The sequence below is a fragment of the Oryctolagus cuniculus genome, chromosome 1, assembly GCF_051225735.1.
Source record: "Oryctolagus cuniculus isolate XC-2025 breed Fujian yellow rabbit chromosome 1, ASM5122573v1, whole genome shotgun sequence".
Lineage (NCBI taxonomy): Eukaryota > Metazoa > Chordata > Mammalia > Lagomorpha > Leporidae > Oryctolagus > Oryctolagus cuniculus.
In genome coordinates this window covers 178,086,440-178,111,912 of record NC_142867.1, presented here as the reverse complement: position 1 = coordinate 178,111,912, position 25,473 = coordinate 178,086,440, and the positions used below count along the sequence as shown (strand labels likewise).

The following is a 25,473-nucleotide window of genomic DNA, read 5'->3' as shown; positions in this document are numbered from 1 at the left end:
ATACAAGAATTAGATCCTGAACTGAAGGAAATCTATAAAATGACAGAATGCAAAATAATGATTGTAAGGAAACTCAATGAGATGCAAGAAAATACAGACAGATGACAGAAATGAGGAATATGAGTAACATGAATGAAAATATTAAGAAAATAGAACTTATTAAGAATCAAATAGAAATTTTGGAGATGAAATCTTCAGTCAGTGAAATAAAAAAATACAATTGAGAAATTTAACAGCAGAATAGTCCAAATGGAGGGAAGAACTTCAGACCTCCAGGACAAGAGTTTTGAAATAACCCTTATAAAAAGAAAAGAATGCAAAGGAATGAAGAAAGTCTATGTGAAATATGGGATACCATTAGATGACCAAATACTTGTATTATAGTTATTCCTGAAGGAGAAGAAAAGGAAAAAGGCATTGAGAACCTGCTAAATGAAATAATAGTCAAAAATTTCCCAGGTCTTAAAAGAGACATGGACATCCAGGTACAAGAAGCTCAAAGAACCCCAGGCAAAATGGATTGGCTGAATGGATAAAAACTAACTTCACTATATGCTGCCAACAAGAAACTCACTTCAGAAACAACAGACAGTCCGCTTTTTCTGTTGGAGTAGTAGTGCTGGGATCTGGCATCTAGTTCTGGTTTTATCCTGCAACTTCCAAAGTGTTCCTCATATGACTTGTATCATTAGGGCAGAGTAATAGTTCATCTACTCCTTCCTCCTCCTCTAGCCTTCATGCTCATGTTCCTGGGGGCAGCTATTACTTTAAGATATTTTAGAACATGTTACTCTTTGTCTTCTTTCAAAACCTGTTCAAACCTAAAGGCTCTTCCTTAAACTGAACTGGTCCTTCTTGGCCTCTCTGCCTGTGGTGTGAACCAGAACCTTATTGGTAATGAATCTATTGGTCTTTATTCTGGCTTCTAGGTCATTACCATATATGTCCAAGTTCAGGTTTTTCTGGGCCTAAAATACTTGGAACCATGTCTTTACTACCTCTTGAGGCTTGGTTGGATAAATATTGCAAATTTCACCTCCACCTGCAAGTCCACTCTCTGTATCTTAGATTGGTTGAGAGCCCTTGGTAGTATGTTGGCTATACTTCATTAGGAATGCGAACATTGGGCAGTGACTTCACTGTTACCCCAATGTTCATTTCTCTATAGGTTCAACCTCTTCTCAGGAATTCTCCTGGAAAACATCCCAGTCATGCTGTCTCTCCTTTCACCTGTCTTGCCACATTTCATCCCTCTCACATGCTATCCAGTCCTGTTTTCCACCTGGGTTTTGATCCCAGCTCTCCTCTCCTTGGCTTTCTGGGTTTTTCATGTTTTTCTTCATGTCTCTCCATTTATATGTATTTATTTATTTTATTTTTTTTGACAGGCAAAGTTAGACAGTGAGAGAGAGAGAAAGGTCTTCCTTCTGTTGGTTCACCCCCCAAACGGCCGATACAGCCAGCACGCTGCGCCGATCCAAAGCCAGGAGCCAGGTGCTTCTCCTGGTCTCCCATGTGGGTGCAGGGCCCAAGCACCTGAGCCATCCTCCACTGCCTTCCCGGGCCACAGTGGAGAACTGGACTGGAAGAGGAGCAACTGGGACAGAATCTGGCACCCCAACTGGGACTAGAACCCGGGGTACCGGCGCTGCAGGTGGAGGATTAGCCAAGTGAGCTGGGGCACCGGCCTCTCCGTTTATTTTTGAGCCATCTTCCTCTCTACTTGGGCACGTATTTCCATAGCTTCATGAGCCTTCAGATCAGCAATGTAGAGGGTGTCAGCCAGTTTGGCAATTTTTCATTTATGTGTACTATCTGTGGTCCTCTTCTTTCAGCAGGCAGATATTTGGCTAATGGAGTTGTGTAGATCTTTGCATTTTTTTTCCAGTTGGCAGTACAGGACTCTTCTACTCTTGTTGCTTTACAGTGATATTTTGACTAGGAGGATGCATGACAAGGGCAAGGTGGTCTTTGGGAAATTTTCTTATTAATCTTGAGCATTAGAGTCTCTACTAGACCTCTCTGCATTTCTACCATCTGGTAACCCTCTGTTGAACTCCAGAGTTGAAAGCCACATCTTACGGAGGTTGTATGTACCTGGCACACTGAACATGGGGCAGTTTGTTAGCTGTTTGAATTGGAATGACTGCAGCAACCTTTTATGATACAGATTTTCCTAAGACTATGTCTTTTCTGTTATTTCATTGAGTCTTTGCAGGGCGGGATAATCTGCATTCATAACCTCCTTTGGAACCAGGTCAGGTATTTGCTATAAATGACCTTGACCTTTGACTGTCCTTTTTGAGTGATCACATCATACTTAATTTTTCCTCCAGGATCTTTCTGAATGGCTGGCACATTCATTATATTTTTGTGCCATATTCAGTGGATGCTGAGCCACATAGATCTCTGGAAAAGCACCTCCATCTCCAAGATCCTCTAACAACCAGATACCCAATGTTTCTGGTGCCTGTATGGGAAGTTTCTCTCAGGGAGGAGACCATAAAGGTCTGTGTGGCCTCTGGGATCTTGTCTCAGGCTGGTCCTGAGAGAGCTGAGTAGTTGCAGGTAAAACCTGATGAGCACCATCTTCTTCTCCCAGTGCCTTTTAGTTCAAGTAAATTTCACCCATACCTATTGCTCAGGACAGATCAATTCATTTCAATCTCATGTTTGAACAATAATGTATGAGGAACGGGCCAGCACCACGGCTCACTAGGCTAATCCTCTGCCTGTGGTGCTGGCACACTGGGTTCTAGTCCCGGTTGGGGCGCTGGATTCTGTCCCGGTTGCTCCTCTTCCAGTCCAGCTCTCTGCTGTGGCCCAGGAGTGCAGTGGAGGATGGCCCAAGTGCTTGGGCCCTGCACCCACATGGGAGACCAGGAGAAGCACCTGGCTCCTGGCATCAGATCAGCGTGGTTCACCGGCCACAGCGGCATTGGGGGGTGAACCAACGGAAAAGGAAGACTTTTTCTCTCTGTCTCTCTCTCTCACTGTCCACTCTGCCTGTCAAAAAAAAAGTATTAGGAATGGTATGACCTTACATAAATATATCCTTTGCAAGTACTTTTATTCATTTATTCACCAATAATTGGTTAATAGGTTCAATCATACAGTTGACAACCATATTGATCAAGCATATACTCAATGCAGCCTTTTGTTTACTGCACTAGTGATAACAGCAGGAAATGGGATGCATGATCTTATTCAGTCTCAGTGGAGCTTATTGAACAGTAGGCTGCCACTTTGTAAGGGCATCAAAAAATAAGCTACTGCCCAGGAAGCACCTGCTATGTGTCAGCTGATGGTATTTTCACTGATGGTAGTTCACTTAACCCTTGCAATGAGTTGTTTAGGTTAAGCATAACGAGGGTAATTTCTGTTCTCAACATTGTTAAGTATTGCTCCCAGTGCAAAGATGGGGGAGTTAGGTTTGAACCTACAGGTGCAGCCTTCCTGGCCTCCCCAATGTGAACACGATTGTCTTGGCCTCACAGTTTTGGTTGCATCCACCAAATTCAGTTCCCTTTTATTAATATTTCTGTGGGGTTTTAAATTTAGACTTGAATATTGCAAAAACTATAAGCTGAGGACAGCAGTGTGAAATAGCCAATCCCTATGTAGCACTTATTCTGCACCAGGCAATATTCTCAGTACGTATATTTATTCACTCATTTAATTTTCACAAAACCCGATGCAGGAGAGATTATTCTCATTCTTATTTTGTACAGGGGTAAACTGAAGCACGAAGAGGTCAGGTAAATGATTGAGATGAGATTGGAATCTGGGTAGGTCGAGCCTGATGGCCTGTGGCTTGCACTGTAATGCTGTGATAATAAAAATTACACCAACCATATAATAGCCTCCTCATTCCATAATACTTAACTAGACACAGCTAAACAATTCATGCACATGTATAGACATGCCAGCGTCTACCCATGGAGCAGCTACACTTAAGGGGTGAGCTTCCTGACATAGCTCTTGTCACCAGTACCTCTGCACCAGGCTACAGGCTAGAAGTGACTGAAGTGGTGTTTCAGGGTCACAACAATGTTGAAATTGCTGTGACTCTTCTTCATGGTGTACAGGCCCTGATAATGCCTATTGCAAAATGCTCTTTCAGTTTAAGCGTGGAAAGAGGGGTTTTAGAAACCTCCTTGATTTTAGGTTAAAAATCTTCAATTCGGAAACTTATGCTTCTAAATAAAATTGGAGACTTCACCTCCATCTGTATCTATTAGTTTCCTGCCTATTTTCTGTCTTCTGGGGATTTTGTGGATCCTTGGTGTGAGCTCACAGGCTGGGTTTGCCATTTAATTTTTTACTGGGTTATACAAGCAACTCTGGAAATTATTTGATATTTAAAAAAAGATAATTATGCATTATTATGAAGCCAAGTTTTTTTTAAAATTTTGATCAAAGGTTATTTTGTGGCCTATTAAATGACAAACCCTCAACCTCTGTGGAACTATTTCACAATGAAAATATGTTCAAGGTGTAAGCCTTAAAATTCTCAAATACAGCACAATTCCTTTAAATTATAGCAATTTTCTGATATGGTTGTTACAGTTAGTTTTGGCATTACTATAATTTATTATTCCAAGTCATGCAGTTATCAATATTAAGTAAATACAGAGAGATGGTTCTCCAAGTAAAAGGGTTTGTTTGGGAATAATATATATAAAGACTAGAATTGCAATTTGAGACACTTGTACAGGTCAGAATGGCCTCTGGCTTGTCTGGAAAGCAAAGGAAGAGGTTGGGATTTCATTGGGAAAACCAAAGCCCTTACAAGTGAGTTTGAAAGTTCACTGGTGCTCACGGTGTGCTGGGTGCTGGTGAGCTCTGAGTAAAGCGTATCAGTAGTCACTAGATCATATTTGTAATCTCAAAACTGTGGTTGGGCCCTTGTAGCTGGGATTGGGCTCATGAGACAGTATGTCAGGTATGTGTGCTTATGTTAAGTGATTAGCTGTCCTTGTGTGTTAGCTATTCTTGTGTTGATTCATGTAGTAAACTGTGGTTTGGAAAAACTTCTTGTGACCCAGCAAATGGTACATGAACCCTCCCTTTGTGGCCTTCTCTGGCTCCGTTTTCCTGGCATTTGATGTGATAGATTTTGAACCTCACAATTTCACACTATCTTCTACAGTATTCTGTGCATTCCATCTGCTGGTTCATTCCCAAAATCCACAATAGCCAGGGCTGGGCCAGGCCTTATTCAGGAACTGCATCTGGGTCTCCTTAAGTACTTGAGTCATCACCTATTGCTTCCCATGCACTTTATTTTTTTTATTTATTTTTATTTTTTGACAGAGTGGACAGTGAGAGAGAGAGACAGAGAGAAAGGTCTTCCTTTGCCGTTGGTTCACCCTCCAATGGCCACCGCGGCCGGTGCGCTGTGGCCGGCGCACGTCACTGATCCAATGGCAGGAGCCAGGTGCTTCTCCTGGTCTCCCGTAGGGTGCAGGGCCCAAGTACTTGGGCCATCCTCCACTGCACTTCCCTAGCCACAGCAGAGAGCTGGCCTGGAAGAGGGGCAACCGGGACAGAATCCAGCGCCCCGACCGGGACTAGAACCCGGTGTGCTGGCGCCGCAAGGCGGAGGATTAGCCTAGTGAGCCGCGGCACCGGCCCCTGTGCACTTTAGCAGGAAGCTGGTGGATTGGGAGTCTGAAGTAGTCAGGACTTGAGCTGGACACTCTGATATGGAATGCAGGTGTTCTAGCAGTGCCTTAACCATTGTACCATAATGCCCGCTCCCTGCCCTCCTCCCTCCGCCAAGTCACTCTCTGCACCTCATTATTTTAGTTAAGATGAAAGTGGATATTCAACTAAAACATGCAACCACAAGCCTTTTAGGACAGTGAAAGTCTTTTATAGGAAACTATAATAGTGATACCTGTCATTATACAGACATGTGGAGTGTACCACACTGTGAGTGAGCCGTAATATAAGCTATGGACTTGGGTAGAATTTGTCAATGCAGGTTCATTCATTGTAACTGCACCAGTGGATGCAGAATGCCATTTGTGACATAGGCTGCACATATATGGGGCATAGACTTATGAAATCTTTGTACTTTCGGCTCAATTTTGATGTGAACCTAAAGCTTCTCTAGAAAAATTAAGCCTCAAAAAAGGAAATTGTGGGCTAGGGCCAGTGCTGTGGCATAGTGGGTAAAGCCGCCGACTGCAGTGCTGGCATCCCATTGGGCTCTGGTTTGAGTCCCGGCTGCTCCACTTCCAATCTCGCTCTCTGCTAAGGCCTGGGAAAGCAGTAGAAGATGGTCCAAGTCCTTGGGCCTCTGCACCCACGTGGGGGACTTGGAAGAGGATCCTGGCTCCTGGCTTCGGATCAGCACAGCTCCAGCTGTTGCGGCCAATTGGAGAGTAAACCAGTGGATGGAAGACCTCTTTCTCTCTCTGCCTGTCCTCCTCTCTTTGTGTAACTCTTTCACATAAATAAATCTTAAAGCTGTGGGGCTGATGTTGTTGAATAACAAGTAAAACTGCCACCTGCAATGTTGGCATCCATATGGGCACCAGTTTGAGACCTGGCTGCCCCATTTCTGACCCAGCTTCCTGCTAATATGCTTGGGAAAGCAACAGAAGATGGCTGAAGTGCTTGTGCCCCTGCACCCATGTGGGAGAGCCGGAAGAAGCTCCTGGCTTTGGCCTGGCCATTTTGGCCATCTGAGGAGTGAACCAGCGGATGGAAGATTGCCCTCTCTCTCGAACTCTCCCTCTCTCGGTGTAATTTTGACTTTCAAATCTTTAAAAATTGTACAATAATTAAATATGGGAGGGAAAGGAATGCAAATAGTAATAAATATCAGAAGACAATGTTTAAAAAATTACTTTCAAGAATACTGAGTGAATGTATTTTAATGGCTAAAACATTCAGTTGATGTTAAGGTTCTGTCAAAGGATTTCTTTGTTCAAATTTGCCCTTGGTTCTGGCCTGTGCTGATAACTAATTGTGAACTACCTGAACGGATCTTGATCTTAGGATTTGCTGAGTGTGATAAGCCTATTTGCTTAGAACTAACCTTTGTGTACATGGTTCTTTTATATGATAAAACTTTATGTGCGAGAAAATAAAAGCAGCACGTAGCTTTCTTAATTTCCAGTTCCCTTCTCACAAAGGGATTGATAAACTCTCCTAAAGTGAGCTCAATTTCTTCTCTCCAAATCCTCATACCATTCTTATTCTTGGTAAATGGCTCAGGCCAAAAGAATTCCAGATAAAATTCCACAAGAAAAGGGACTTTGCTTTATACACTAATATATCTTTAAGCATAAAACAATACCAGACATGGGGTGAGTATTCAAAAACTCATTTGCTGAATGATTAAGTCAATGCAGTAAACAGAAGCTCAATATAAAATTATGTTTTATATTCTAAAGGTTAAAAGTAATTATATGTGTGAAACAGTGTAATGCCAAAAATCAATATAAAGAGTATAAAGAGCTCTTTGAAGCTGAAATTACTTTGACTAAAAATTTTTAAATGTATCATAAAGATAGAAAAGAATAGAAAAGCTGAGGATGGCAGTAGAAAACTTTTAAAAATTAGGATTGAGATCCATGATCCAACTTACAGGCATTCCATCGGAGAAAAAGTGAAAGTAAGAAATTAAAGAAGTAAAATTTTAAAGTTTTCCAAAACTGAAGGATGTGTGTCTTCATGTTGAAAAAATCCACAAGTACACATTAAAAAAATTGTAAAAGACCCACATAAAAGCACAATCCTAAGAAATTTTAGAATACCAGAGACAATTTGCAATTCGGGACATGCTCAAGCTGACTTACCTCAAACGGTAGAGTTAGAAACATACCAGGGGATTCCAATTCAATCCCATCAAGGTGGCATGTACCAATGCCATCTCACTAGTCCCAGTGATCAATTTCTGTTCACAACTGATCATAATGATAGGACTAAGAGCCAAAGGGATCACATAAACAAGAATAGTGTCTGCAAATACTAGCTGATAGAATCAAAAAGGGAGAGAATGATCCAACATGGGAAGTGAGATACACAGCAGACCCATAGAATGGCAGATGTCCTAAACAGCACTCTGGCCTCAGAATCAGCCCTTAAGGCATGTGGATCCGGCTGAAAAGCCCATGAGAGTATTTCAGGCATGGAAAGCCAAGACACTCTGGAAAAAAAAAAAAAAAAAAAAAAACCTAAATGAAAGATCTCCGTGAGTGAGATCCCAGTGGAAAGAACGGGTCATCAAAGAAGGAGGTACCTTTCTCTGAAGGGAGGAGAGAACTTCCACTTTGACCATGGCCTTGTCTACATATGATCAGAGTCAGTGAACTCAGGGGGCTTCCATAGCCTTGGCAGCTCATGACTAGAGCCCAGGGAGATTACTGACGCCGTAAATAAGAGTGTCAAATTGTTAAGTCAACAACAGGAGTCACTGTGCACTTACTCCTCATGTAGGATCTTTGTCCTTAGTGGGCTGTACATTGAGATTTAATGCTATAACTGGTACTCAAACAGTATTTTTCACTTTATGTTTCTGTGTGGGAGCAAACTGTTGAAATCTTTACTTAATGTATGCTAAACTGATCTTCTGTATATAAAGAGAATCGAAAATGAATCTTGATGTGAATGGAAGGGGAGAGGGAGTGGGAGAGGGGAGGGTTGTGGGTGGGAGGGACGTTATGGGGGGGAAGCCATTGTAATGCATAAGCTGTACTTTGGAAATTTATATTCATTAAATAAAAGTTTAAAAAAAACACCAGAGACAAACAGAAAATTCTAAGGGAATATGCAGTTGTGTGTATTATGTTTTTTTTTTTTTTAAGAATTTTTTCTCACATTTATTCAAAAGGCAGAGTTACAAAAGGAGAGACAGAGATTTTCCATTTGCTGGTTCAGTCCCCAAATGGCCACAACGGCCAGAATTGGGCCAGTCTGAAGTCAGGAGCCAGGTGCTTCTTCCAGGTCTCCCACGCAGGTGCAGGGGCCCAAACACTTGGGATATCTTCCACTGCTTTCCCAGGCCATTAGTAGGAAATTGGATCAGAAGTAGAGCAGCCAGAACTTGAACCTGTGCACATATGGGATGCCGGTGTTGCTGGTGGTGGCTTTACCTGCTGTGCCACAATACCAGCTCAGATTATGCAGATTTAATAATCACAAGAAATTAGTAATAAAGACAAAGGAGTGGAGTTGGGAAGAGAAATCAGGTGTTTGCCACAATGGTTAAGATCCATATGACTCCGCATCCATTGCATGTGGGACAAAAGAAAACTGAATGTGCTGACCATTCAGGAAGATCTTGGAGGAAGCCATAAATACGGTATGATTGCTCAACAAGGACAGTCAAAAGTCAAGGTTATTTATAGCAAATACTCTGACCTGGTTTCAAAGGAGGTTGTGAATACAGATGATCCAGTCCTGCAAAGACTCAATGAAGAAGCTGTTAAAGAGTAACAGAGACGACTAGAGTAGTCTTAGAGAAATCTACTTCTCAAAAAGTTGCTGCAGCTGACAAACTGGCTCCTGCTCAGTGTGTCCATCAGATACCATCTCATCAAGCTGTGACTTCCAACTCTGGAGTTCAACAGAGGGTTATAGGATAGTAGAAATGCAAAAAGAAAATTCCTTGAGGACTACCTTCTCCTGCACATATCATGCATTCTTCTAGCCAAAAGAAGACTGTAAAGGAACAACAAGAGTGGAAAATTCCTCTTATATTGCCATCTGAAAAAAAAATTGCAATGCTCATACATTGTATGTTTCCTATTGCTGCTAGGACATGCTATCCCAAACCCGATGGTTTAAAACAACACAATTCTGGTGGTCAGATGTTCCAAATCCATTTTACTGCACTGAAATTGAGGTGTCATGTTCCTTCCAGAGGCTCTAAGGGGGAATCTGGGTTCTTGGCTCATCCAGCTCTGGCATTGCCTATACTTCTTTCCTCCAGGCTCAATGCCAGCTTCTTAAAGCCTTTGGTCAACACATCACTGCCTACTTCTCTAGTCAGGTCTTCTACCACCCCCATCTTGTGAGGACACTGACATATTATTTAGGGCTATTTTGGGTAATCCTGGATATTCTTCCCATCTCAAGAGCCTTGATTAAACCCATTTGCAAAGTTCCTTTTGCTGTGTAAGGTAACATTTACTTACAGGGATTAGGACCTGGATACCTTTGCAGGCTAGAGCCCACTAGAGACTTTCTGAGTTTGAAGTACATTTTTGAAAATAATTCTGTAATTAATTTGAAAGCAGATAGAGGAAATTCCATTTGCTAGTTTACGTCCCAAATTCCCATAATGGCCAGAGCTGGGCTAGGCCAAGACTGGGAGACTAGAACTCAATGCAGGTTTCCTATGTGGATGGGAGAGACCCAAGTATACAACCATCACCTGCTGCCTCCCAGGGTTTGCATTAGCAGGAAGTTGGATCAAAAGTGGAGTAGCCAGGATTAGAATCAGATGTTCTGATAAGGAATGCAGAAATCTTAAACAAGGACTTAACTGCTATATCAAACAGCCACTCCAGACACAACTCTTTTTGAAAGTATAGCTGAAATGGCCGGCGCCGCGGCTCACTAGGCTAATCCTCCACCTAGCGGCGCCGGCACACCGGGTTCTAGTCCCGGTCGGGGCGCCGGATTCTGTCCTGGTTGCCCCTCTTCCAGGCCAGCTCTCTGCTGTGGCCGGGGAGTGCAGTGGAGGATGGCCCAAGTCCTTGGGCCCTGCACCCCATGGGAGACCAGGAAAAGCACCTGGCTCCTGGCTTCAGATCAGCGCGGTGCGCTGGCCGCAGCGTGCCGGCCGTGGCGGCCATTGGAGGGTGAACCAATGGCAAAGGAAGACCTTTCTCTCTGTCTGTCTCTCTCACTGTCCACTCTGCCTGTCCAAAAAAAAAAAAAAAATGTATAGCTGAATAGGAACTGCGAAATGGAACAGGAGTTGGAGGAAGAAGTGTCAAGAACTTTTTTTACATAAACTATATTGAAGTATAATTTCTATACAGTTAATGTATCTATTGTAAACATACAGCTTGATGAACCTTGACAAATGTATATACCTGTATGGTGATGAACTATGGCAGATGTATACACCTGTGTAACATCACTATAGTCTAAATGTAGAAAATTCTCATCACCTACCAAATTCCTTCATAATCCTGGGCAGTCAATCTTCACTGCCAGGCAACCACTGATTTTCTTTGTTGCTGTGGATTAGTTCTGCCTGTTCTAGAATTTCATGTAAATGGTATCATGACTGAGTAATCTTTTATGCCTGCTTTCTTTGTCTCACATCATGCTCTTAAGATGCAGTCGTGTTGTGTCTATCCTTACTTCTTTTAATTGCTGAGTAGTAGTCCATGGTGTGGCTATACCACCTTTTTTATCCATTACCTATTAACAGAAATTGCAGAAAGAGGAAATTTTAAAACTTACAACTCAAAAATTTTTAATTGATTTCTTTTAGGAGTCAAAGAACAAAATTTCAGCAAATTGAATTTTTAAGACCAAATAGACTCTTATTAGCACATGAACCAGGCAGCATCCCTTCTACAAACAGAAGTTCTACCAGGTAAGGCAGAACAGTTGGCTTTTATAGGGTAACTAGAGAAGGAACTAGAAAATGGATTAACTAATTGTAAAGAGTGGATTAACATGAGATCACTTAGGTTACTTTTATAGGTTAAGGTAGAAGGGGCGTCCTTGTTCAGGCTCAGGTTGACTGGGCCTTTCTGATTGGTTGTGATGGGCCTCTCATTTTCACATTTACTAGCATGAGCGATTCCATTGGTTTGGCCATGTCTGTCAGGGCCCAAGGCAGGAACTCATTTCTAAACAGTGGGTTCTCATAGATTTATTAACATACGGCTGGTATTTTTTTATGTTTCGTGTAAGAAAATCATTGCCTGTTCTAACCTGGTGGGAATTTTTTTCTGTGCTTCCTCTGGAAGTTTTATGGTTGTAGATTTTATGAGTGGATTCTGTGCAATGTGAGGTTATTTTTTTCCATGTGGATATCCTGTTGTTCTAGCACTGTTGATAAGATTGTTGTTTCCTTGGAGGATTACCTTGTGAAACAAATCAATTGATCACGTGCTATGGTTTCAGTGTCTCCTCCAAAAGTCACGTTGAAATTTAATGGTTAATGTAATTATATCAGGAAGTGGAACATTTAAGAGTTGATTAAGTCATGAAAGCTCCACCATCATGAATGAATTAATACCATTATCTTGGGAGTAGATTTATTATCATGGGAGTAGCTTTGTCTCATGCATGTTCTGCTGAATCCCCTCTCTCTGTGTCCACCCCCCATCTTGTGTGCACGTGCACACATGTTCTCTCACCTATATGATGCTCCCTGCCATGTTTTTGAGAACTTCTTAATGTTCTTATCAATTTTTTGAGATCTGCTTCTTGCATTTCTTCTATGTCATCATCCTCATAATCTTGAATTGGGGTGTCTTTTTCATTTGAGGGCTTCATGGTGACTTCCTTGTTTTTATTACCTTGGTTTTTGCATTTGTTATTTGGCATATTGGAGATATTTGGTTTCTTCACTGTGGTGCTTTTTCTTGTTATACTATGACACTAGATTAAGTGGACTATCTGTTTTTGATGGAGCCTTAGGGCTTGAGATGGGTGTGGCCTGAGAGCTCTGTTTGGTGTGCCAAAGGTGACACTCCCAGGTTAGGCGTGGTAAACCTCTCTCTCTCTCTCTCTCTCTTTTTTTTTGATTCAAAAGGGAAGTAATTCCGCACAGCTGAACGAAGTTGGAGGTAGTTAGCAGGCAAATGATATACCCACAGGAGCCAGAGATCGGAAGCTCTTTCCCAAGGACCACACAGGGAATCTGTTCGGCCCTCAGAGTGGGCTCAAATTCTCCTTCAGTCTCCCACTGGGTTGCCAAAGTTATGGAATTGTAGCGTCTCTGGAGAGTGCTCACGTGAATTCCATGAGTTCTCTCCCCCACCGTCTCTTTTTTCACAGTCTCAGTTCAGTAGCACCACAAATTTACTAGGTCCTAATCTCCTGTTAACTCGCCCCGCCCAGAGTCAGGTTTTTCTGCTAGGCTCAGGGCCAGTGCAGACCTGAGGTCGCTCTGCTTATGACGTATGTCCAAGATGGCGCCTGCTCTTTGTCTTGCTCGCCTTTGAGAGGTGAGCAGAGAGAGAGAAACCCGTGTCCGTACCAGTCACCTTTTTTTTTTCCTCTCTCTCTCTTCCAGTTAGCTTGGTGAAGTCCCCCCCCCCCCCCCGGGGGTCGTTCCCTCTAGTCTCCTCTCTCCACTTGCCTGCCGGTGTCTCGGGTTATTGAGGTTCGGCTCACCTCGCGTTCCAGCGCTGGTGTGTTGAGTCTGCCGCTGGTGTCCCGAACTGTGGGCTCCCACGCTCTCCACGCAGGTCCGCTCCCCTTCCAGCGCCGATGTGTGGACTCGGAGCCCTGGACGTCCCAAGTCTCCCCGCTGTTGTCTGTGTGGCACGCACTCCCCTTTGAGCACTGGCGTGCAGACCCTGCAGCTTGCGCAGCTCAGTCCCGCGGCTCTGCTCCCTGCCATGTTTTGAGGCAGCAAGATCTTCACCAAATGTAACCCTTTGATATTGGACTTCCTAACCTCTGGAACTGTGAGAAATAGATGTCTTTTCATTATAAGTGATGCTACCTTGTCTGTGACATTCTATTATGGCAGCAGAAAGTGCACCAGGGGTAATTTCTGTTTCATTGTTCTATGTGTCCATCCTTCTTCCAGTATGCCTGCATTTGATCGTAGGTCTTGAAGTCAGGTAGTATAGGGTAACCAATTTGGACAGATGTTTGACCTGACCGCATTAAAATAATCACTTAAAAACTTTGAAAGTTGCTAGGGAATTATATGTGTTTTGGTTCATTATCTGCATTTCATTGAGAGATTCTCTAATATTGGTATCTGTGGTTTTTGTCCCTTCCATGCTACTCAATTTTCTTCAGACTAGAATACTTTATTGTCCACAGGGCACATGCTTTCCAGCAGGTGGTTAAGTTCCAAATATTTGCTGTTGAAGGCCTTCCTTAATACTTCTGTTTTTTTTTTTTAAGATGTTTTATTTATTTGAAAGTCAGACTTACAGAGAGGCAGAGGCAGAGAGAGAGAGAGAGAGAGAGAGAGAGAGAGAGAGAGAGGTCTTCCATCCACTGATTCACTCCCCAGATGGCCACAATGACTCAAGCTGTGCCTATCTGAAACCAGCTTCTTCCAGGTCTCCCATGCAGATACAGGGGCCCAAGGACTTGGGCCATCTTCCGCTGCTTTCCCAGGCTGCAGCAGAGAGCTGGATCAGAAGGATCAGAACTGGAGCAGCCAGGACTCGAACCAGCGCCTGTATGGGATGCCAGCACTGTAGGCCACAGTACTGGCCCCAATACTTCTGTTTTGAACTTCTCGGTTCAGCTTACCCTCTACTGCTGGTTACTTTTGGTTCTCTCAGGTCCTTTTCCAAACATTAAATCTGGTTTCCTAAGAAGTAGGGAAAAAGCCAGTGGCCTACCTACAAAGATTTGAGAGAAAGGAAAAGGTACCATATTTGATCACTCTATTTTGTTGACAGATTTTCCTTTTGACTCTCATCTTGCCTCTGGTTCCTTGCACTCCCATTTCTGAGCCTGTCCACGGCCTTGTGGGTGATTTCATTTGACTTATTGTTTTCTCTCTCATGGGATGCTGGATTCTTCCCTTTGCTAGAGTTTTTAATATTCCCCCATCATTCTGTCTTTGAGAATTTGTTCACACATTCTTGGCAATCATTGGCAATCATGGCAATTGATTGGCAATCGCCCCTCTCCTTTTTTCTTTGTGGATCTGTACATTTTTAATTTCTTTGATTTGGTGGTGTTTCAAAAGCTGAAGGATAATTGCAGAACTCCCTTTCACACTGTTAAGCCACATGTGCTCTCTTATAACACTTTCAATAATAAATACTTCACAAAAGTTATTCTTATGGAAATTTGCTATCCACAGTATGCTTTGTAAAATGCTTGTCACCAATGACGCATATCAGCAATCAAAATTACAACAAATGTGGCTGTGGATCTTACTGGCTTTTTTCCTGAATTGATGTAGCCTACATTCTGCAAAACAGAAGGAGGGGTCCCGCCGGGCAGTTAGATCAGGTTGCCTTTTCCACGTAAGATTTCTTTGGAGGGGACTTTGCCATTGCACTGATTCAAGTAGGCTAGAATGTCTTCTTTTTAGGAAAAAGTTTTCTCCTGGGATTTATCTGCTTCCTTAAAGTTTTAGTTTAATTATGTGGTATTTAGCAAGAGTGACTCCATTTTGATTTGATCTGGTCTGTTAGAGCCTAGTACAGGAGCTCAGAGCAAACCAATGACCTCTCAGAATTTTTCTTTAAAACCTGTTATCTGCTTGCTCAGTGCCACAGGTCTATGATCTAATCTGTGCGTGCTGGGCTGAGTGCCTACAGGATCTTGATTGGGTTCTGAGTTTTTCAGTATTTAGATGGCTGCACAATGGTAGGAATGTATGATTTCTATTTTTTGTGTAAAGAGATGCATCTTAGCTAGAAATGATTTCTCCAGAAATGTGGACATTAAATATCACCTTGAACTTAAGCAGTTCAGAAAGATATCTCTTACTTTCATGTAGTCTACTTCTATAAACTCAAAGCTTTAAATGATGTGTCACTGTCTCTCACTGCAGTACAGAGTTCTTGTTCTTCTGATGTTGAAAAATTTGCTTGAGTATCTATAGAAATCTGCAAGATTTCCACAAATTCATAAGGAGCATAGTCATAGTTTTCTATAACTGCCCTTGTGTGTGTTTTTTTTTTTTTTTTTTTTTGGATTTACAGCACTGCAGCCTGAATGAAGATGTCCTCCAATTCTAAAAATCTACACTGGGCAACCATTTGGTGCAGTGGTTAAGACAGAACTTGGGACACTGACATCCCATATCGGACTGTCTGGCTTTGAATCCCTGCTCCACTTCTGATTGTAACTTCCTGCCAGTGGGCTCCTAGGAGGCAGCAGTTGATGACTCAAGTATTTGGGTCCCTGCCTGTATTGAGTTCCTGTCTCCTATCATCCTGGTCTGGCCCTGGGTATTGTGAGCATTTGGGGAATGAATCAGCAGATGGGAGATCTCTCTATGTAACTTTCTGTCTTTTGAATAATATGAAAATAAATAAATACACTCACACAAAGTATCTAGAAGCAGAGTCAAATTTAGTTAAGGAAGCTCGGTTGAGTAGAGTTTATTTTATTTGACTAGAGTTGGAATTAGATTGAGTTTGAGCTGACTTGGGTATTGATTTAGGGATTTTAACTTAGTAGAGAAGAATTTGATTTGAGTTGAGGTTGATTTGGGTCTGGAATGAGTTACCTGGAGGTTGATCTGAGTTGAAGTTGAATTGAGAAGAGGCTGAACTGTGTCAAGATTCAGTTATGTAGAAAAGGAGTTGAGTAAATTTGGATGGCACCTGGATTAGGGTAAGCAAACTAAAACTTCCACATAATAGAATAAACAAACTAAAACTCTGGAGTAAATTCTCCAAAATCTTTGTTTGTGAACCTTTCTACTTGGGGTCATCTCTTAGCTCTTTCCAGATGGAAGGGGTTACTCACAAGGCGTTCTGTTTGCTCTTTCTCTTTTCCCCCTCCACTGCCCATTCTGAAATAAAAATTCCTTTCCTTGTTTCTCTGTAACTCTTCTCTAACAGCCAGATCCTTACTGTCTCAATTTGTACTCTAACTGCTTGTCAGAATTTGCAGAGACGGTGCCATCCCTATGAAGGTATGGCAAATGACTACAATAATACAATTTTCTCTACCTTATTACCTGTACTTGGACTACTGAGAAATTACAAAATGATTCTCTGTTTTAAAAAGTTTTATTTATTTATGTTTATTTGAAAAGCAGGGAGAGGGAGCGAAAGAGATTTTCCATCTGCTGATTAATCCCCTAAACGTCCACAACAGCCATAGCTGGGCAAGGCTGAAGCTAGGAGCCTGGAACTCAATCTGGGTCTTCCATGTAGTGGAACCCAAGTACTTTAGCCATCACCTGTTGCCTCCCAGAGTACTAGCAGGAAGCTGGATGTGAAGGAGAGTGAGGATTTGAAGCTTGGCAATCCAGTATGGGCTGTGGGGCATCACAAGCTGCATCTTTATTTTTTTAATAGAAAACTTTTATTCAATAAATATAAATTTCAAAAGTAAAACTTTTGGATTTTAGTGGTTCTTCCCCCATAACCACCCTCCCACCCACAAAAAAAAAAAAAACCTCCCATCTCCTACTCCCTCTTCCATATCATTCTTCATTAAGATTCATTTTCGATTAGCTTTATATACAGAAGATCAACTCTATATTAAGTAAAGATTTCAACAGTTTGCACCCACACAGACACACAAAGTATAAAGTACTGTTTGAATACTGGTTTTACCGTTAATTCACATAGTACAACACATTAAGGACAGAGATCCTACATGGGGAGCAAGTGCACAGTGACTCCTGTTGTTGACTTAACAATTTGACACTCTTGTTTATGGCATCAGTAATCTCCCTAGGCTCTAGTCATGAGTTGCCAAGGCTATGGAAGCCTTTTGAGCTCGCTGACTTCGATCTTATTCTGACAGGGCCATAGTCAAAGTGGAAGTTCTTTCCTCCCTTCAGAGAAGGGTACCTCCTTCTTTGATGGCCCCGTTCTTTCCACTGGGATCTCACTCGCAGAGATCTTTCATTTAGCTTTTTTTTTTTTTCCAGAGTGTCTTGGCTTTGCATGCCTAAAATACTCTCATGGGCTCTTCAGCCATATCCGAATGCCTTAGGGCTGATTCTGAGGCCAGAGTGCTATTTAGGACACCTGCCATTCTATGGGTCTGCTGTGTATCCCGCTTCCCATGTTGAATCATTCTCTCCCTTTTTTATTCTATCAGTTAGTATTAGCAGACACTAGTCTTGTTTGTGTGATCCCTTTGACTCTTAGACCTATCAGTGTGATCAATTGTGAACTGAAATTGATCACTTGGACTAGTGAGATGGCATTGGTACATGCCACCTTGATGGGATTGAATTGGAATCCCCTGGCACGTTTCTAACTTCACCATTTGGGGCAAGTCCTATTGAGCATGTGCCAAATTGTACATCTCCTCCCTCTCTTATTCCCACTCTTATATTTAACAGGGATCACTTTTCAGTTAAAATTTAAACACCTAAGAATAATTGTGTGTTAATTACAGAGTTCAACCAATAGTACTAGAACAAAAAAAATACTAAAATGGATAAAGTATTACATTGTACATCAACAGGACAAGAGCTGATCAAGTCACTGTTTCTCATAGTGTCCATTTCACTTCAACAGGTTTCCCCTTTGGTGCTCAGTGAGTTGTCGCCAATCAGGGAGAACATATGATATTTGTCCCTCTGGGACTGGCTTAATTCACTCAGAATAATGTTTTCCAGATTCCTCCATCTTGTTGCAAATGACCGGGTTTCATTGTTTTTGACTGCTGTATAGTATTCTATAGAGTACATGTCCCATAATTTCTTTATCCATTTAGGTTGGTTCCAGGTCTTAGCTATTGTGAATTGAGCTGCAATAAACATTAAGGTGCAGACAGCTTTTTTGTTTGCCAATGTAATTTCCTTTGGGTAAATTCAAAGGAGTGGATGGCTGGGTTGAATGGTAGGGTTATATTCAGGTTTCTGAGGACTCTCCAGACTGACTTCCATAGTGGCTTAACCAGTTTGCATTCCCACCAACAGTGGGTTAGTGTCCCTTTTTCCCCACTGGTACCAGACAGGGATGTCCACTCTCACCACTGCTATTCAATATAGTTCTGGAAGTTCTAGCCAGAGCTATTAGGCAAGAAAAAGAAATAAAGGGATACAAATTGGGAAGGAAGAACTCAAACTATCCCTCTTTGCAGATGACATGATTCTTTATTTAGGGGACCCAAAGAACTCTACTAAGAGACTATTGGAACGCATAGAAGAGTTTGGCAAAGTAGCAGGGTATAAAATCAATGCACAAAAATCAACAGCCTTTGTATACACAGACAATGCCATGGCTGAGGAAGAACTTCTAAGATCAATCCCATTCACATTAGCGTTCCAGCGCTGGTGTGTTGAGTCTGCCGCTGGTGTCCCGAACTGTGGGCTCCCACGCTCTCCACGCAGATCCGCTGTGAATCACGTGTTCCGGAAGAGTTTCTTCTGCTGTTTCCTCCCCTACTCTGGTACTACTCTTCCTTGAACCTGCAGTATCTCCACTTTTATTAAACTATCTCTCCCTGGACTATCAGTGTACTCCCTTCCTATTCTGCCATCTTGCCTCCTCCCGATTCCTTTTATTTCTGTGGTGTCTGTTGTTATGTTTCCTTTTTCATCTCTGATTTTATTGATTTGGGTCTTTTCTCTTCTTTTTTTAGTTAGTTGGGCCAATGGGGTGTCAATTTTGTTTATTTTTTCAAAAAAACAGCTCCTTGTTTGGCTGATTTTTTGTAATGTTTTTTTGGATTCAATCCTGTTGATTTCTTCTCTGATTTTAATTATTTCTCTTCTCCTACTAGATTGGGTCTGGTTTGCTGTAGATTTTCTAGATCCTTGAGATGCATTGAAAGCTCATCTATTTGGTACTTTTCCAATTTCTTGATGTAGGCGCCTATTGATATAAACTTTCCTCTTAACACTGCTTTTGCTGTATCTCATAAGTTTGGTATGTTGTGCTGTTATCCTCATTTGCTTCCAGAAAATTTTTGATTTCTCTTTTAATTTCTTCTATGACCCATTGTTCATTCAAGAGCATGTTGTTCAGTCTCCATGTGTTTGCTTATGCTCTAGGGATTCCTGAGTTGCTAATTTCCAACTTCATTCCTTTGTGGTCTGAGAAGCTGCATGGTATGATTCTAATTCTTTTGAATTTGCTGAGACTTGCTTTATGGCCTAGTATGTGGTCAATCCTAGAGAAGGTTCCATGTACTGCTGAGACGAATGTAAATGCTTTATGTGTAGGATGAAAATTTCTGTAGATATCTGTTAGATCCATTTGGGCTATAGTGTCGTTTAACTCTACTGTCTCCTTGTTGATCTTCTGTCCTGTTGATCTGTCTATTTCTGAGAGTGGAGTATTGAAGTCTCCCAGTACTATTGTATTGGGGTCTAAGTCTCCCTTTAAGTCCCTTAACAATTTGTTTAAATAAACCGGTGCCCTGTAATTAGGTGCATATACATTGATAATTGTTATATCTTCCTGTTGAATTGATCCCTTCATCATTATATAGTGCCCCTCTTTGTCTCTCTTAACAGTTTTTGTGTTAAAGTTTGTTGTCTGATATTAAGATGGCTATACCCGCTCTTTTTTCATTTCTGTTGCATGGTATATCTTTTTCCAGCTTTTCACTTTCAGTCTGTATGCATCTTTGTTGGAAAGATGTGTTTCTTGTAAGCAGCAAATAGATGGGTTTTGTTCCTTAACCCAATCAGCCAATCGGTGTCTTTTAACTGGACAGTTCAGGCCATTAACGTTCAATGTGACTATTGATAAGTAGTAACTTTGCCCTGCCATTTGCCAAAGATATTTTCTAATATATGTTTTTATTTTATTTTATTTTTTTATTTTTTGACAGGCAGAGTGGACAGTGAGAGAGAGAGAGACAGAGAGAAAGGTCTTCCTTTGCCGTTGGTTCACCCTCCAATGGCCGCCGCGGCCGGCGCACCGCGCTGATCCGATGGCAGGAGCCAGGAGCCAGGTGCTTTTCCTGGTCTCCCATGGGGTGCAGGGCCCAAGCACCTGGGCCATCCTCCACTGCACTCCCTGGCCACAGCAGAGAGCTGGCCTGGAAGAGGGGCAACCAGGACAGAATCCGGCGCCCCAACCGGGACTAGAACCCGGTGTGCCGGCGCCGCTAGGTGGAGGATTAGCCTAGTGAGCCGCGGCGCCGGCCTCTAATATATGTTTTGAACTTCCTGTGATCTTTTGCTGTGAGGTTTCCTTCCTTTACCTTCTTTCATATTGATGACCGTGTTTCTGTGTTTCTGTTTGTAACACATCTTTAAGCATCTTTTGCAGGGCTGGATGAGTGGCGACAAATTCTTTCAATTTCTGTTTGCTGTGAAAGGTCTTTATTTCACCTTCATTCACAAATGAGAGCTTTGCAGGATATAATATTCTGGGCTGGCAGTTTTTCTCTTAGTACTTGGGCTATGTCTTGCCGTTCCCTTCTAGCTTGTAGGGTTCCTGATGAGAAGTCTGCTGTGAGTCTAATTGGATATCCTCTGAGAGTAATCTGACATTTCTCTCTTGCACATTTTAGGATCTTTTCTTTATGTTTCACTGTGGTGAGTTTGATTACAACATGTCATGGTGAGGATCTCTTTTGGTCATATTTACTAGGGGTTCTGTGAGCTTCCTGTACTAGGATGTCTCTGTCCTTCTCCAAACTCGGGAAATTCTCTGCAAGTATCTCACTAAAAAGGCCTTCTAATCCTTTCTCCCTCTCCATGCCTTCAGGAACTCCTAGAACCCAAATGTTGGGTTTTTTAATAGTATCCTCTAGATTCCCAACAATATTTTTTAGATTTCTAATTTCCTATTCTTTTCTTTGGTTTGACTGTATACTTTCCTGTGCTCTGTCTTCTAGGTCTGATATTCTCTCTTCTGTTTCACTGACTCTGTTTTTAAGGCTCTCTAATGTGTTTGTCATTTGATCTATTGAATTCTTTATTTCATTTTGATTTCTCTTCACTATCACACTTTCCTGTTCTACTAGTTTCTGCGTTTCATTTTGATTCCTCCTTAAGATTTCATTTTCTCGAAGGAGATTTTCTATCCTGTCCAATAAGGGATTCCATAGCTCAAGCATTTGTTTTTGAAAGCTTCTAATTATTCTTATCATAAATTTTTTGAAATCCGTATCTTGCATTTCTTCTATCTCATCATTTTCATAATCTTGGCTTGGGGTGTCTTGTTCATTTGGGGGTGTCATAATGTCTTCCTTGTTCTTGTTTCCTCAGTTTTTGTGTTTGTTGCTTGGCATTGTGGAGATATCTTTGGATTCTTCTTCCCTCATTGTGGTGTTTTTTTCTTGTTATACTATGACTGTATTACGTGGACTGCCTGTTTTTGATGGAGCCTTAGAGGCTTGAGATGTATGTGGCCTGAGAGCTCTGTTTGGTTCCTCAGGGTTAAGGGTGTGCCAAAGGTGACACTCCCAGGTTAGGCGTGGTAAATCTTTCTTTCTTTCTTTTTTTGATTCGAAAGGGAAGTAATTCCACACAGCTGAACGGAATTGGAGGTAGTTAGCAGGCCATTGATATACCCACAGGAGCCAGAGATCGGAAGCTCTTTCCCAAGGACCACACAGGGAATCTGTCCTGCCCTCAGTGTGGGCTCAAATTCTCCTATGTCTCCACTGGGTTGCCAAGGTTACCGAATTGTAGCGTCTCTGGAGAGTCCTCACGTGAATTCCGTGAGTTCTCTCCCCCACCGTCTCTTTTTTCATGGTCTCAGTTCATTAGCACCACACATTCACTAGGTCCTAATCTCCTGTTATTTCACCCCTCCCAGAGTCAGGTTTTTCTCCTAGGCTGAGGGCCGGTACAGACCTGAGGTCGCCCTGCTTATGACATATATCCAAAATGGCACCTGCTCTTTGTCTTGCTCGCCTTTGAGAGGTGAGCAGAGAGAGAAACTCGTGTCCGTATTGGTCACTTTTTTTTTTTCCTCTCTCTTCTAGTTAGCCTGGTGAACTTTTCCCCACGGGGTTTCAAGCCTCATTCCCTCTAGTCTCCTCTTTCTGCTTGCCTGCCGGTGTGTCAGGCTATTGAGGTTCGGCTCACCTCGCGTTCCAGCGCTGGTGTGTTGATTCTGCTGCTGGTGTCCCGAACTGTGGGCTCCCACACTCTCCACGCAGGTCCACTGTGAATCACTAGTTCCAGAAGAGTTTCCTTTGCCGTTTCTTCCCCTACTCTTCCTTGAATCTGCAGTATCTCCACTTTTATTAAACTGTCTCTTCCTGGATTATCAGTGTGCTCCCTTCCTATTCTGCCATCTTGCCACTCTTGGTGTATTTCTTTTACCTGGTATATAGATGGGTCTCGCTTTTTAATGCATTCAGCTAGTCTGTATCTTTTAATTTGAGTGTTTAGTCCATTTACATTCAAGGTTATTATCAATAATGACTTAGTCTTGCCACATTTTTCTATTTTTTTCGTAAATATTTCTATTGTTTTGGATTTCCTTTGTGTTACTATTAGGAAGCTTTCTGCCATCATTTTCTTTCATGATGCTGGTTATCTTACTTGATTTCTATGTGTAGTACATCCTTAAGCATCATTTGTAAGGCTGAGTGATGACAAATTCTTTCACTTTCATTATGTTCCATTTTTAAATGACAGCTTCACTGTGTACAGTATTCGTGGCTGACAGTGTTAAGGGCTTGGACTATATCTGTCCATTCTCTGCTGGCCTATAGGGTTTCTGATGAGAAATCTGCTGTTAATCTGATTGGAGATCCTTTAAAGGTAATCTAGCATTTCTGTGTTGAATATTTTAGAATATTTTCTATGTGTTTACCTTTGAAAGTTTAATACTTGTGAAGATCTTCTCTGATCATGTCTCTGGGGTTCTAGATGTTTATTGTATGTAGATGTACATATCTTCTTTTTTTTTTTTGTCTGACTTAGATCTTTCAAAAGCATTGTCTTCCAGCTAAAATATTCTTTCTTCTGCCTCACTGAGTCTGTTGTTGAGGTGTTACACTGTATTTTTTATTGGAAATATTGAATTATTCATTTTTAAATATGTTTGATTTTTTAAAATATTTCTTATACATGTCATTCACACATTTCTTCAATTCATATAATTGCTTCTCTGTGTTTTTGAGTAATCTTAGAATCATTGTTTTGAATTCCTTTTCTGGCCTTGTCAATTTCCTCATCTTCACAGTCTAATATTGAAGCATTATTGTATTCCTTTTGGGAAGTTATGTTGTATTCCTTGTTCATGTTTATTGTTTTTCTATACTTTTTATGCATCTGCAGAAACACTTGTTCATATCTCCTGAAATTTTTGTTCTTGGGAATGTGGTTCTAGGTGTATTGGAATGCCTGTACCTTAAGGGGTTATACAGAGATGTGTGCTGGATGGGGCCAGGGAGCTCTGGCCAACGTTTGTGAGTGGGGCAAAAGTCCAGGGTTACACACAAGTTATGAGTAGTAGACTTCCTGTGTAGTCAACAGGGGAGAGGCCTGATCACTGCCTCTACCCAACCATGCAAAGAACCTGTGTGCTCCATAGTGTGAGCATGGAGCCCTCTGCAGTGTCCATTACCGGTGATCAGGGAGTTATTTGCTTCTGGAGTCGGCTCAGTAATTATCCAAAGACCCAGCAACCCACAAGGGATCCGCTCTCTGCCCTGTGAAACTTCTGGTCCAAAGAGAGCTGCCTTGGAACCAGCCACCTGCCTGAGAGAGGTCAGTCAGTGCCCCACCCTGGCAAGCTGAGTCTGGTGCTTTGATGGAAGGAGTGGGGAGCTACTCCAGATACCCATGGGCACCCCAGAGGGAAGAGAGAGATTGCAGCTTTGTGTGTTCCTTGAGAAACCCATTTCATCCACCCTTTAGCTCTCAGACTCAGCCTCCCCCCTCTACCTCCCCAGAGCTGCATTTCTCCTTAGAGGGCCCAGCTGTTTTGGCATAGTTAGAGTTGAGAGCCGGGGCCTGAACACATCTACAGAGAGAATGTTCCCAATACTGTGGTACAGCTTCTGAGGTGGAGATGCCCTGGGGACAGGGAGGGCTGAGAGCTACCAAGGAGAGAAAGCTGTGGTGGTCAGAACTGACCTGTGAGCACACATGAGACACTCCCTGGATCACTGCAGAAATTACTTGAGGAAGCCTTGCCGGGGACTGGACTCCTGCCTGAGCAGTATGGATGGGCTGTTGCTGCTGCACTGTGCAAGTCATGTCGGTGACACCTCAGATGTGCCCTTGGGTGCATGAGGCTGGGGCATACATGGGCTTTCCTGTTCTCTTCCTTCTAGCACTTAGGTTCCCTCATTCATCAGGCGTGCTTCAAGTTAGACATTGACTTCATTGATGAATAGAGGTTTTTAACTTGCTCTTAAGTTATTCCAGGGGGGCTGCATAGGTGAGACTATATCAGGAGCAATGACAGAGGGTCTCATGTTGCCTAGGGAAGGGAACAGTGTCCAGGAAAGCTTCGGAGAGGAGTTTTGAGTTGGGTCTTTTTTCCTTTTTAAATATTTATTTATTTGATAGAGCTATGGCAGAGTGGGAGAGGGAGATATCTTTAATCTGCTGGTTCATTCCCCAGATAGCTACAGCAGCCATACCCATGGTTAGGCCAGGCCAAAGCCAGGAGCCAGAGGGCTTCACATAGGTGGCAGGAGCCCAGGCACTTGGACCATCTACCGCTACTTTCCCAGGCCATTAGTTAGGAGCAGGATTGCAAGTGGAACACC

General features: G+C 42.3%; 2 pseudogenes; both read right to left on the bottom strand.

Annotated features, from left to right (window-relative positions):
- Positions 1–706: 706 nt before the first annotated feature.
- On the bottom strand, positions 707–1,327 carry LOC138843037 (SNW domain-containing protein 1 pseudogene; annotated as a pseudogene).
- Positions 1,328–1,696: 369 nt separating this feature from the next.
- Positions 1,697–24,955, bottom strand: LOC100348794 (SNW domain-containing protein 1 pseudogene; annotated as a pseudogene).
- Positions 24,956–25,473: the final 518 nt, after the last annotated feature.